The following is a 13,514-nucleotide window of genomic DNA, read 5'->3' on the forward strand; positions in this document are numbered from 1 at the left end:
TTGAAGGTGTTTGGAGCACTCTAGTTGTGCCACCACATGACAAGATAATAGGGTATTTTCAAACGTAATACAACAGCCAAATCGAAGGTGTTTAAAGCAGTCTAGTAGTGTCTCCATATGGCAATGTAATAGGGCATTTACAACCCAAATAAAACAGTCCAATTGAAGGTGTTTGGAGCACTCTAATAGTGTCTCCAGATGGCAAGATAAATAGGGCATTTACAACCCTGATACAACACTCCAGTTGAAGTGGCTTGGAGCACTCTAGTGGTGTCCCTATATAGCAAGATAATAAGACATTTACAACTCTAATACAACACTCCAATTGAAGGTGTTTGGAGCACTCTAGTAGTATCTCCAAATGGCAAGATAATAGGGCATTTACAACTCTTACACAACACTCAAAATGAAGGTGTTAGGGGCACTCTAGTATTGTCTCTATATGGCAGGATAATAGGGGATTATACAGCAGTCCAATTGAAGGTGCTTGGAGCACACTAGTAGTGTCTCTATATGGCAAGGGAATAGGGCATTTACAACTCAAATACAACACTCCAATTGAAGGTGTTTGGTGCGCTCTAGTAATCTCTCTATATGGTAAGAGAAGAGAGTAGTTGCAACCTAATACAACATTTTAATTTGAAAGTATTTGCAACACTCCAATTGAATGTTCTAACCCTAATATAAGACGGTAGTTCTAACCCTAATATAAAACTCCAATTGAATGTTTTTAGAGCACTCTAGTAATGTCTCTATATGGCAAGATAATAGGGCATTTCCAACCCTAATACAACACACCAATTGAAGGTGTTTGGAGGACTCTAGTTGTCTCTCTATATGACAATATAATTGGGCATTTACAAAACTAATACAACGCTCCAATAGTGCGTGTTTCGAGCACTCTACTTGTGTTACCATATGGCAATATAATAGGGCATTTACAACCCTAACACAACACTCCAATTGAAGGTGTTAGGAGCACTCTAGTAATGTCTCTATATGGCAAGATTATGGGGCATTTCCAATCCTAAAACAACACTGCAATTGAATGTGTTTGGAGCACTCAAGTAGTGTATCTAGATGGCAAGATAATAGGGCATTTACAACACGAATACTACACACCAATTCAAGTTGTTTGGAGCACTCTAGTAGTGTCTCTCTATATGGCAAGATAATAGGGCATTTACAATCCCGAATACTACACACCAATTGAAGGTGTTTGGAGCACTCTAGTAGTGTATATGGCAAGATAATAGGGCATTTACATCCCTAATACAACACTCCAATTAAATGTGTTTGGAGCACTCTAGTTGTCTCTCTAGATGAAAATATTATTAGGCATTTACAACACTAATACAAAACTCCAATGGAGCGTGTTTGGAGCACTCTAGTTGTGTTACCATATGGCAATATAATAGGGCTTTTACAACCCTAACACAACACTTCAATTGAAGGTGTTAGGCGCACTCTAGTAATGTCTCTACATGGCAAGATAATAGAGCATTTCCAACCCTAAAACAACACTGCAATTGAATGTGTTTGGAGCACTCAACTAGTGTATCCAGATGGCAAGATAATAGGGCATTTACAACCCGAATACTACACACCAATTGAAGGTGTTTGGAGCACTCTAATAGTGTCTCTATATGGCAAGATAATAGGGCATTTACATCTCTAAGACAACACCCCAATTAAAGGTGTTTCGAGCACTCTAGTTATCTCTATAGATGATAATATAATTGGGCATTTACAACACTAATACAACGCTCCAATGGAGCGTGTTTCGAGCACTCTAGTTGTGTTACCATATGGCAATATAATATGACATTTACAACCCCAGCACAACAATCCAATTGAAGGTGTTAGGAGCACTATAGTAATGTCTCTATATGGCATGATAATAGGGCACTTTCAACCCTAATGCAACACTGCAATTGAATGTGTTTGGAGCACTCGAGTAATGTATCCAGATGGCAAGATAATAGGGCATTTACAACTCTAATACAACACTCCAATTGAAGGTGTTTGTAGCACTTTAGTTGTGTCACGAGATGGCAAGATAATAGGGTATGTAAAAAACACCCAAATTGTAGGTGTTTGGAGCACTCAATTTGTGTCTCCAGATGGCAATATAATAGGGCATGTACAACCCTAGTACAGCAGTCTAATTTAAGTTGTTTGGAGCACTCTATTTGTGTCTCTATATGGCAATATAATTGGGCATTTGCAATCCTAATACAACACTCAAATTGAAGGTGTTTGGAGCACTATAGTTGTGCCACCACATGACAAGATAATAGGGTATTTTCAACCGTAGTACAACACCCAAATTGAAGGTAATGTAATAGGGCATTTACAACCCAAATAAAACAGTCCAATTGAAGGTGTTTGGAGCACTCTAATAGTGTCTCCAGATGGCAAGATAAATAGGGCATTTACAACCCTGATACAACACTCTAATTGAAGTGGCTTGGAGCACTCTAGTGGTGTCTCTATATAGCAAGATGATAAGGCATTTACAACCCTAATACAACACTCCAATTGAAGCTGTTTGGAGCACTCTAGTAGTATCTCCAAATGGAAAGATAATAGGGCATTTACAACTCTTACACAACACTAAAAATGAAGGTGTTAGGAGAACTCTAGTATTGTCTCTATATGACAAGATAATTGGGGTTTTACAACCCTTATATAGCAGTCCAATTGAAGGTACTTGGAGCACTCTAGTTGTGTCTCTATATGGCAAGGTAATAGGGCATTTACAACCCAAATACAACACTCCAATTGAAGGTGTTTGGTGCGCTCTAGTAATGTCTCTATATGGTAAGAGAAGAGAGTAGTTGCAACCTAATACAACATTTTAATTTGAAAGCATTTGCAACACTCCAATTGAATGTTCTCACCCTAATATAAGACGGTAGTTCTAAACCTAATATAAAACTCCAATTGAATGTTTTTAGAGCACTCTAATAGTGTCTGCAGATGGCACGATAATAAGGCATTTACAACCCTAACACAACACTCCAATTGAAGTTGTTTGTGGCACTCTTGTGATGTCTCTATATGGCAAGATAATAGGGCATTTACAACCCTAATACAACACTCCAATTGAAGGTGTTCGGAGCACTCTTGTTGTGTCTACAGATGGCAATATAATAGGGCATTTACGACCCTAATACAACACCAAAATTGATGGTGTTTGGAGCACTCTAGTGGTGTCTCTATATGGCAAGATAATAGGGCATTTACCACCCGAATACTACACACCAATTGATTGTGTTTGGAGCACTCTAGTTGTCTCTCTATATGACAATATAATTGGGCATTTACAACACTAATACAACGTTCCAATGGAGCGTTTTTCGAGCACTCTAGTTGTCTCTCTAGATGATAATATAATTGGGCATTTACAACACTAGTACAACGCTCCAATGGAGCGTGTTTCGAGCACTCTAGTTGTGTTACCATATGGCAATATACTAGGGCATTTACAACCCTAACACAACACACCAATTGAAGGTGTTATGAGCACTCTAGTAATGTCTCTATATGTCCTGATAATAGGGCATTTCCATCCCTAATACAACACTGCAATTGAATGTGTTTGGAGCACTCTAGTAGTGTATCCAGATGGCAAGATAATAGGGCATTTACAACCCTAATACAACACTCCAATTGAAGGTGTTTATAGCACTTTAGTTGTGTCACAAGATGGCACAATAATAGGGTATCTAAAAAACACCCAAATTGTAGGTGTTTGGAGTACTCTTGTAGTGTCTCCAGATGGCAAGATAATAGGACATGTACAACCCTAGTACAGCAGTCTAATTGAAGTTGTTTGGAGCACTCTATTAGTGTCTCTATATGGCAATATAATTGGGCATTTAAAATCATAATACAACACTCAAATTGATGGTGTTTGGAGCACTCTAGTAATGTCTCTATATGGCAATATAATAGAGAATTTACAACCCTAACACAACACTCCAATTGAAGGTGTTAGGAGCACTCTAGTAATATCTCTATATGGCAAGATAATAGGGCATTTTCAACCCTAATACAACACTGCAATTGAATGTGTTCGGAGCACTCAAGTAGTGTATTTATATGGCAAGATAATAGGGCATTTACAACCCGAATACTACACACCAATTGAAGGTGTTTAGAGCACTCTAGTAGTGTCTCTATATGGCAAGATAATAGGGCATTTACATCCGTAATATAACACTCCAATTTAAGGTGTTTGGAGCACTCTAGTTGTCTCTCTAGATGATAATTTAATTGGGCATTTACATCACTAATACAACGCTCCAATGGAGCGTGTTTCGAGCACTCTAGTTGTGTTACCATATGGCAATATAATAGGGCATTTACAACCCTAACACAACACTCCAATTGAAGGTGTTAGGAGCACTCTAGTAATGTCTCTATATGGCATGATAATATGGCATTTACAACCCTAATACAACACTACAATTGAATGTGTTCGGAGCACTCTAGTAGTGTATCCAGATGGCAAGATAATAGGGCATTTACAACCCTAATACAACACTCTAATTGACGGTGTTTGTACACTCTAATTGACGGTGTTTGTAGCACTTTAGTTGTGTCACGAGATGGCAAGATAATAGGGTATGTAAAAAACACCCAAATTGTAGGTGTTTGGAGCACTCTAGTTGTGTCTCCAGATGGAAAGAAAATAATAGGACATGTACAACCCTAGTACAACACTCGAATTGAAGTTGTTTGGAGCACTCTATTAGTGTCTCTATATGGCAATATAATTGGGCATTTATAATCCTAATACAACACTCAAATTGAAGGTGTTTGGAGCACTCTAGTTGTGCCACCAGATGACGAGATAATAGGGCATTTACAACCGTAATACAACACCCAAATTGAAGTTGTTTGAAGCACTCTAGTAGTGTCTCCATATGGCATTTACAACCCAAATAAAACAGTCCAATTGAAGGTTTGTGGAGCACTCTAATAGTGTCTCCAGATGGCTAGATAAATAGGGCATTTACAATCCTGATACAACACTCCAATTGAAGGGGTTTGGAGCACTCTAGTAGTGTCTCTATATAGCAAGATAATAAGGCATTTACAACCATAATACAACACTCCAATTGAAGGTGTTCGGAGTACTCTATTAGTAGGCTCACGAAAATAGTTAGTATACTATAAAATAATATTAACTGTATCAATGAAACATTTCCAAGGGCATCGTAGCCAACTATTTCCGCGAGCCTTCCTTATAAAATAATATAAAGATAATAACCAAAACATTTCCAAGGGTAGCTCATGGAAATAATATGTGTTACAACTTCCAAAATTTTTCCAAGGGCATGGGGTCAACTTTTTCTATGGGCTATCAATAAAAAATAGTATTTTATTTGTTTGGCGAGTGATGGGTCACCCAGAAGTATTTTCAAGGGCAGACAGGTGACATTTCCAAGGGCAGACAGCAGGGATTTCCATGCGCAACTATTTCCGTCGGCCTGGCATTGGAAATGTTTATGGGTCAGAAAGCCTCATTTTATTTCTGACGACCTCTCCTACCCTTGGAAAAAGCTAAACATGCCCACGGAAAAAGTTGGAGCCCTCTAGTAGTGTCTCCATATGGCAATGTAATAGGGCATTTAGAACCGAAATAAAACAGTCCAATTGAAGGTATTTGGAGCACTCTAATAGTGTCGCCAGATGGCAAGATAAATAGGGCATTTACAATCCTGATACAACACTCCAATTGAAGTGGCTTGGAGCACTCTAGTGGTGTCTCTATATAGCAAGATAATAAGGCATTTACAACTCTAATACAACACTCCATTGAAGGTGTTTGGAGCACTTTAATAGTATCTCCAAATGGCAAGATAATAGAACATTTACAACCCTTACACAACACTCAATTGAAGGTGTTAGGAGCACTCTAGTATTGTCTCTATATGGCAAGATAATAGGATATTGACAACCCTAATACAGCAGTCCAATTGAAGGTGCTTGGAGCACTCTAGTAGTGTCTCTATATAGCTACATAATAGGACATTTATAACCCTAATACAATACTCCAACCAGATGGCAAGATACGTGGACATTTCTTACCCAAATACAACACTCCAATTGAAGGTGTTTGGGGCGCTCTAGTAATGTCTATATATGGTAAGAGAAGAGAGTAATTGCAACCCTAATACAACATTTTAATTTGAAAGTCTTTCCAACACTGTAGTAGTGTCTCCAAATGGAAACATAAGATGGTAGTTGTAACCCTAATATAAAACTCCAATTGAATATTTTTAAGGCACTCTAATAGTGTCTGCATATGGCACGATAATAAGGCACTTACAACCCTAACACAACACTCCAATGAAAGATGTTAGGAGCACTCTAGTATCATATCTATATGGCAAGATAATTGGGCATTTACAACCCTAATACAACAATCCAATTGAAAGTGTTCGGAGCACTCTAGTTGTGTGTACAGATGGCAATATAATAGGGCATTTACAACCCTAATACAACACTCCAATTGAAAGTGTTTATGATGCTCTAATAATGTCTCTATATGGCAAGAAAAGAGAGTAGTTGCAACCCTAATACAACGCTCCAGTTAAAGGCGTTTGCAGCACTCTAAGTAGTGTCTCCGGATGGAAACATAAGAAGGTAGTTGTAACCCTAATAAAACGCACCAATAGAAGGTGTTTGGAGCACTCTAGCAGTTTCACCAGATGGCAAGATAATAGGGCATTTACGACCCTAATACAAGACCCAAATTGATGGTTTTTGGAGCACTCTAATAGTGTCTCCAAATGGCAAGATAATAGGGCATTTACAACCCCAATACTACACACCAATTGAAGGTGTTTGGACCACTCCAGTGGTGTCTCTATATGGCAAGATAATATGGCATTTACAACCATAATACAACAGTCCAATTGAAGGTGTTTGGAGCACTATAGTAGTGTCTCTATATGGCTAGATAATAGGACATTTACAACCCTAATACTACACTTCAATTAAAGGTGTTTGGAGCAATCTAGTTGTCTCCCGAGGTGACAATATAATTGGGCATTTACAACCCTAATACAACACTCCAATTGAAGGTGTTAGGAGCACTCTAGTCATGTCTCTATATGGCAAGATAATAGGGCATTTTCAACCATAATACAACACTGCAATTGATGGTGTTTGGAGCACTCAAGTAGTGTATCTAGATGGCAAGATAATAGGGCATTTACAACCCGAATACTACACACCAATTAAAGGTGTTTGGAGCACTCTAGTAGTGTCTTTATATGGCAAGATAATAGGGCATTTATATCCCTAATACAACATCTAAATTGTAGGTGTTTGGAGCACTCTAGTAGTGTCTCTAGATGGCAAGGTAATAGGACTTGTACAATACTCGAATTGAAGGTGTTTGGAGCACCCAATTAGTGTCTTTATATGGCAAGATAATTGGACATTTACAATCCTAATACAACACTCCAATTGAAAGTGTTTGGAGCACTCTAGTTATGTCACTAGATGACAAGATAATAAGGTATTTAAAACCGTAATACAACACCCAAATTGAAGGTGTTTGGAGCACTCATGTTGTGTCTCCAGGTGGCGAGATAATTGGGCATTTACTGTAGGGATTTCATTTGTATGTTAAGAGGGTAAAAATCAAAAAATTTAACTCAATACACAACGGATCTCATTTGTACAACAATTGCAAGCGATATTATGTTAAATAAATTCTTCTAGCATCTCATGTGCTTCAAATAAAATTAAATAAATTTATTTCTCACATAGGATGAGATAAGAATTTATACTGATATCTCCATATTTGATCTATTGTTCCGACCAATTCCTGTACCAAAATCTGCGTTTTAAACCACCAAATCGTGTATTTTACATTGAATATCCATAGAATGTGGTACTGCTGCGATTTCATTCTTATTTTGCAGAAAACGGGCGAAATAAGGGAAGTTACTGAATTCTGAGACTCTGCACGCGACCCTCATCACATCTGACGCGACCCTCATCAGAGTCGATGCGGGTAGCATCAGAGTCGATGCGGGTAGCATCAGACCTGACGCTGGTCGCATCGCGAGCTTCCAGAGCAGACAGCAAAGGCCCAATAAAGGCCCAGAATTGAAGCACTCGTTTTAAAAAGTCTATAAATAGGTCACCCCTGCTACCAGAGAGGGAGTTCCGAATTTAAAGATTCAAAACCTCAAGAATTGGAGTGTTGATCAAGAAAGAAGGGAAGATCCTTGCTAGATTGCTACATTGGGTTCTATCATGATCTCTTCTCTTCTCTCTTCTTTTATGATGTTGTTTGAGTAGATATTTCTTGTTTCTAGGGTTGATGTAGTCTAAAGCTTTGATTGTATGTATTGCATTTGAATTTGAGTTGTTCTTGTGATCAATTGATTGAGTATTATTCTTTCATTGCTTGATTTTGATTGTTTGAATCTTGATTGTCTATTGTTGAGTGTTTCTTGCATCTCATCTAATATCTTGACTTGATCCTTCTTGCAATTTAATCAAGCACATGAGGTAGGTTAGAAATCTGAAAAGATAGATCAATTGAACCGAAAGGTGAGATTTTCATTTATTGAGAGATAGTGGATACCTTTAGCAAACCAATCAATTGACTTAGATTGAACACGAATAAACGAGAGTTGAAAGTTGTAGATCTAAGAAGGTGAAATTGCAATTCCTTACTAGGTTTCTGGTGCTAATAAACGAGAGTTGAGGCTCAGGAATCGTAGGTAGGGTCAGTAGAACCTTGCACAATCGAATAACTCAGAAACAGGTGCAATGCTACATTCACTCGAGGGCCATGCGAGTCGCATGGGAGACCATGCGGGTCTCATCACTAGGGTCGCATCAGAGATGATGCGAGTCGAGTGAGGGTCCAGAGAGGCAAAGCTGAGGATGAAATCTGAAACCCTGGAAACATCCTTTTAAACTTGACTGAAACAAACATTTATTTTCCTTTGCAATCTTTTGTTATTGAATTGAGAAATTGAAACGAATTCAAACCAAACATTTCACTTCTAGTACCTAACTCGGATTTGTAGGAATTTAGAATCGAATTAAACCGTCCCTGAGGATCGATACCTTATTATACTATACGGATAGGATTGTGCACTTGCAATCTTAGACGAGAGTTGATTCAAGGTTTAAACTGGTACAGCTAGCTGTACCTGAGACTTTGTAGCATACCTTTGTAAGCGAACATATACCTAAAGAGATTGTCAAATCTCTTGTTAGAGGGAAGTCGATTTCCCTTCTAGATCTCTTGGAACCGTCGTTCTCTTGGAAGCACCTCTTGGTTCACCTTGAACCTAAACAACGAACTACCACATCTCTTAGATAGATAGATGTGGAGTTCAGGGCTTAGATACAACCACCTCTTAATCTTCAAATCAACAAACTATTTGATTTCTTGGTGGCTAAACCTAACAAGAGAAGATGAGAGAGCAAGCTTCTCAACTTTCAGCCAAGGAGAAAAAGAAAAATGACTGCTGAAAATTGGTCAATTTTAGGTACTTTTTTGGCAGAAAAATTAGCATCATTTTCCTTAATTACACCTCCTTTAATAGGCAAGGGCTACGGCATCCATTTGTGTAATGTTTAAATTAATTACACACATGCCACTAGCCTTGTTTTGTCATTTTATGCTTTATTTAATCTCATCTTGTGATTGGTTTAATAAATTAATTTATGAACAAAAAATATTATTCATATTATTCTATTATACAATATTTATATTATTCTTATAATGCATATGTATGAAACTTTAAAAACAAGTGGGAGACTAAAAGATATATATTTTAAAAGTTATCATTTTTTGTAATGATTTATGTATTGTTCATGATTTTGAATATTATTATTATGTATTCTTGTTCCTTAAGATTTATATGTTATATCTTTGGAAGTATTCAAGAAGATGCTCTTGGTCTTGAATCATAGAACTCCTAAGACAAAAAACATTTAATCACTAAATAAGTTCACGATCGTGGTAATTAAGGAGGAAGATTAATTACCGAGGAAGATTGTCATGTAGATTAAAGTACATTGAAGTTCTATAAATGTTGATAAAGGATAATCATTTAATTACATGAATATATAAAATATGTATTTTATATATTGAACATGACCTAAATGAATGGAACATTATATGGATTGTGTTTTGTGTCTTTAGAATCTTAGATATGAGATGTGCAGATTGTTCACATGAGAAGCATATAATGTGATTGTTATTTAAATACTATCTTATGATAGGAATAAAATAGTAGTTCGTTGTGTACAACTTGTGCGGGAGAAATCTATATGTTAATATTATCATTATCTCTCAATTTGAGTTATGATATTACTGGGCCCCTTGGTAAAGTGGAATTATATCGCATGCAATATAACTAATGCAGTTATAAAGTTTTATATTATTGTCAAGATGACATAGATCATCTATACGGTCACACCAACTGAAGAGAAACAACAAGCATTTTACATTTCATAGTGATGTATAAGATAAAATACATGAGATGAAATGCTAAAATAAAATGTCATAATATGACATGCTTAGACCATAAATAAATTTATGAAGTTATGCAAATATTATTTAGTATAATGTTTGAATGCATTATAAGAATAATATAAATATTGTATAATATAATAATATGAATAATATTATTTGTTCATAAATTAATTTATTGAACCAATCACAAGATAAGATTAAAGAGAGCATAAAATGACAAAACAAGGCTAGTGGCATGTGTGTAATTAATTTAAACATTACACAAATGGATGCCCTAGCCCTTGCCTATTAAAGGAGGTGTAATTAAGGAAAATGATGCCAATTTTTCTGCCAAAAACGTAACTAAAATTGACCAATTTTCAACAGCCATTTTTCTTCTTCTCTCTGGCAGAAAGTTGAGAAGCTTGCTTTCTCATCTTCTCTTGTTAGGTTTAGCCACCAAGAAATCAAATAGTTTGTTGATTTGAAGATTAAGAGGTGGTTGTATCTAAGCCCTGAATTCCACATCCATCTATCTAAGAGGTGTGGTAGTTCATTGTTTAGGTTCAAGGTGAACCAAGAGGTGCTTCCAAGAGAACGGCGGTTCCAAGAGATCTAGAAGGGAAATCGACTTCCCTCTGAAAAAAATATTTGACAATCTCTTTAGGTATGAATTCTTATCTCATCTTATGTGAGAAATAAATTTATTTAATTTTATTTGAAGCATATGAGATGCTAAAAAAATTTATTTAACATAATATTGCTTGCAATTGTCATACAAATGAGATCCGTTGTGTATTTTCTAAATTATTCTAGACTATATTTATATTTTCTAAACTATTCTAGATCATTTTGGTATTTTCTAAATTAATAGGGCAATTTTCTAAACCATTTTGGTATTTTCTAAATTATTATAGACCATTTTGGTATTTTCTAAATTATTCAAAACAGTTTTGGTATTTTCTAAATTATTCTAGACCATTTTGGATTTCTAAATTAATAGGGCAATTTTCTACAAATTGTAAATTATTTGGACAATATTCTAAACCATTTAAAATGAACTAATTAATTATATTATAAATTAAAATAAAAAATAAAAAAACCTGAATTGAAGACCCGATCGATCAGACAGTCAGAGCTCCGAAAGGGATCCCAAAAAAAAGAGGTTCCTAAAAAAATTATAAATCATTTTAGAATTTTCTAAAGTAATCGAACAATTTTCTAAATTAATAGGGCAATTTTCTAGACCATTTTGGAATTTGTTTTAAATTATTCTAAACCATTTTGGTATTTTCTAAATTATTGTAGACCATTTTAGTATTTTCTAAATTAATAGGGTAATTTTCAAAATTATTCTAGACCATTTTGGTATTTTCTAAATTATTCAAAATAATTTTGGTATTTTCTAAATTATTCTATACTATTTTGAATTTCTAAATTAATAGAGCAATTTTCTACAAATTCTAAACCATTTAAAATTAAATAATTAATTATATTATAAATTTAAATTTAAATAAAAAAAAACCTTAGGGGTGGGGTGGGTCCTTATGTAGGGCAATCCCATTTTCGGAAAAAAAAAATTCGGTTTTGGGACTAAAATCGGAAAAATTATTTCCGGAAATGGAGACCGGAAAAAATTTATCCGGTTTTGAAATTGAATTTCTGGAAAAATTTATTCCGGTTATTGATGTTGAAACTGAAAAAAATATTCAGTTTGGATAATTTTTTAAAATACAGTAGCCGGTTGGTTTTTTTTTTAATTTTATTTATTTTTTGGATGTAAATAAAAAAAAATCGGCATTTAGGTTTGTGATTTAAATGATACCCATCTACCTTATAAGTGATGCATCTACATATACATTAAATTTTTAAATTAATTTTATATAGAGCCAAGTAGTCAAAATTAAAAGGTTTATAAATTGTTTTTTATGTATTCATTTTTTGAACAACTTTTGACCACTTGACTCTATACAAAAAAATTTCTAAAATTTTAAATTTTTATATGTAGATGCATCACTCGGGATGCTTGTAAAGTAGATGGATTTGAACAGTTTAAATTCGTTATTTAAAATCAATTCAATAGATTTTAGAGTTAGAATTCATCAAGATATTTAGTAAACTTAGAAACACCCTAGTTAATTATACTCAATTTTCTCCGTCTTTTCTCGTTCATATTTTTTTTTTGGGCCATGTGCCTATGCGATCCTTTTGCAGAACAAAATACCTATCTAGCACGACTCATTTTGAATAGCGAAATAATTTAGTGTTTACATTTGTGCAATAAGTTTTGTATGGTTTATCACTTGTATATGTGTGCATAATATAAGACAATAATATTTAAAATTATAGTTCCGATTATTGTTGAAATGTACGGTCTAGTATTTATAATTAGTATAATGAGGTCTCTAGCTAATGTCTGACTTTTATTTCAAGTTTAGTGATTGATATTACATATTTACATATTTACATCTAGTTGTAAAAGTAAAAAAAAACACGTAGCCACGTATCTAAGAGCAACTGATAGTGTATGTTGAAAAACCATGTAAAATTGATCATTGACCGCGTGCTGCACTTGGATCTATCATCTACGTACGCATGTGAATGTGTTTGCTAAATTCAGTTAAGAGAAATATATTTGCGGAATTTTGCAAGGATTCTATTAGCACTTCTCAATTAAATTTATTTTTGAAGAAATGAACAAGGCTGATGTAGGTCATCCCCATATTCGTATTGATCAGGCTTTCCATATACAAGTAAATGTCACGGTCAAATTAATGAACTTATTTTATTCTAATTAAATGCACACTGTCCACAGTTATAAAACTAATTACTTCAATATAGTATTTAATAAAGAAGCTGAATTCTCAACTCCATGGGGGCAGAATTTTCCAGTCCACCATTCTGTTTAGCTAATCTCTGGTTGATACATGGCATTTTCTTGCATCTCATTAATGAGAATCTTTTTAATTAACTGATTGATGGCATTTTCTATATGGCTTTTTTT

Source organism: Carex rostrata, chromosome 16 (genome assembly GCF_964058835.1).
Source record: "Carex rostrata chromosome 16, lpCarRost1.2, whole genome shotgun sequence".
In the NCBI taxonomy this organism is placed as follows: Eukaryota; Viridiplantae; Streptophyta; class Magnoliopsida; order Poales; family Cyperaceae; genus Carex; species Carex rostrata.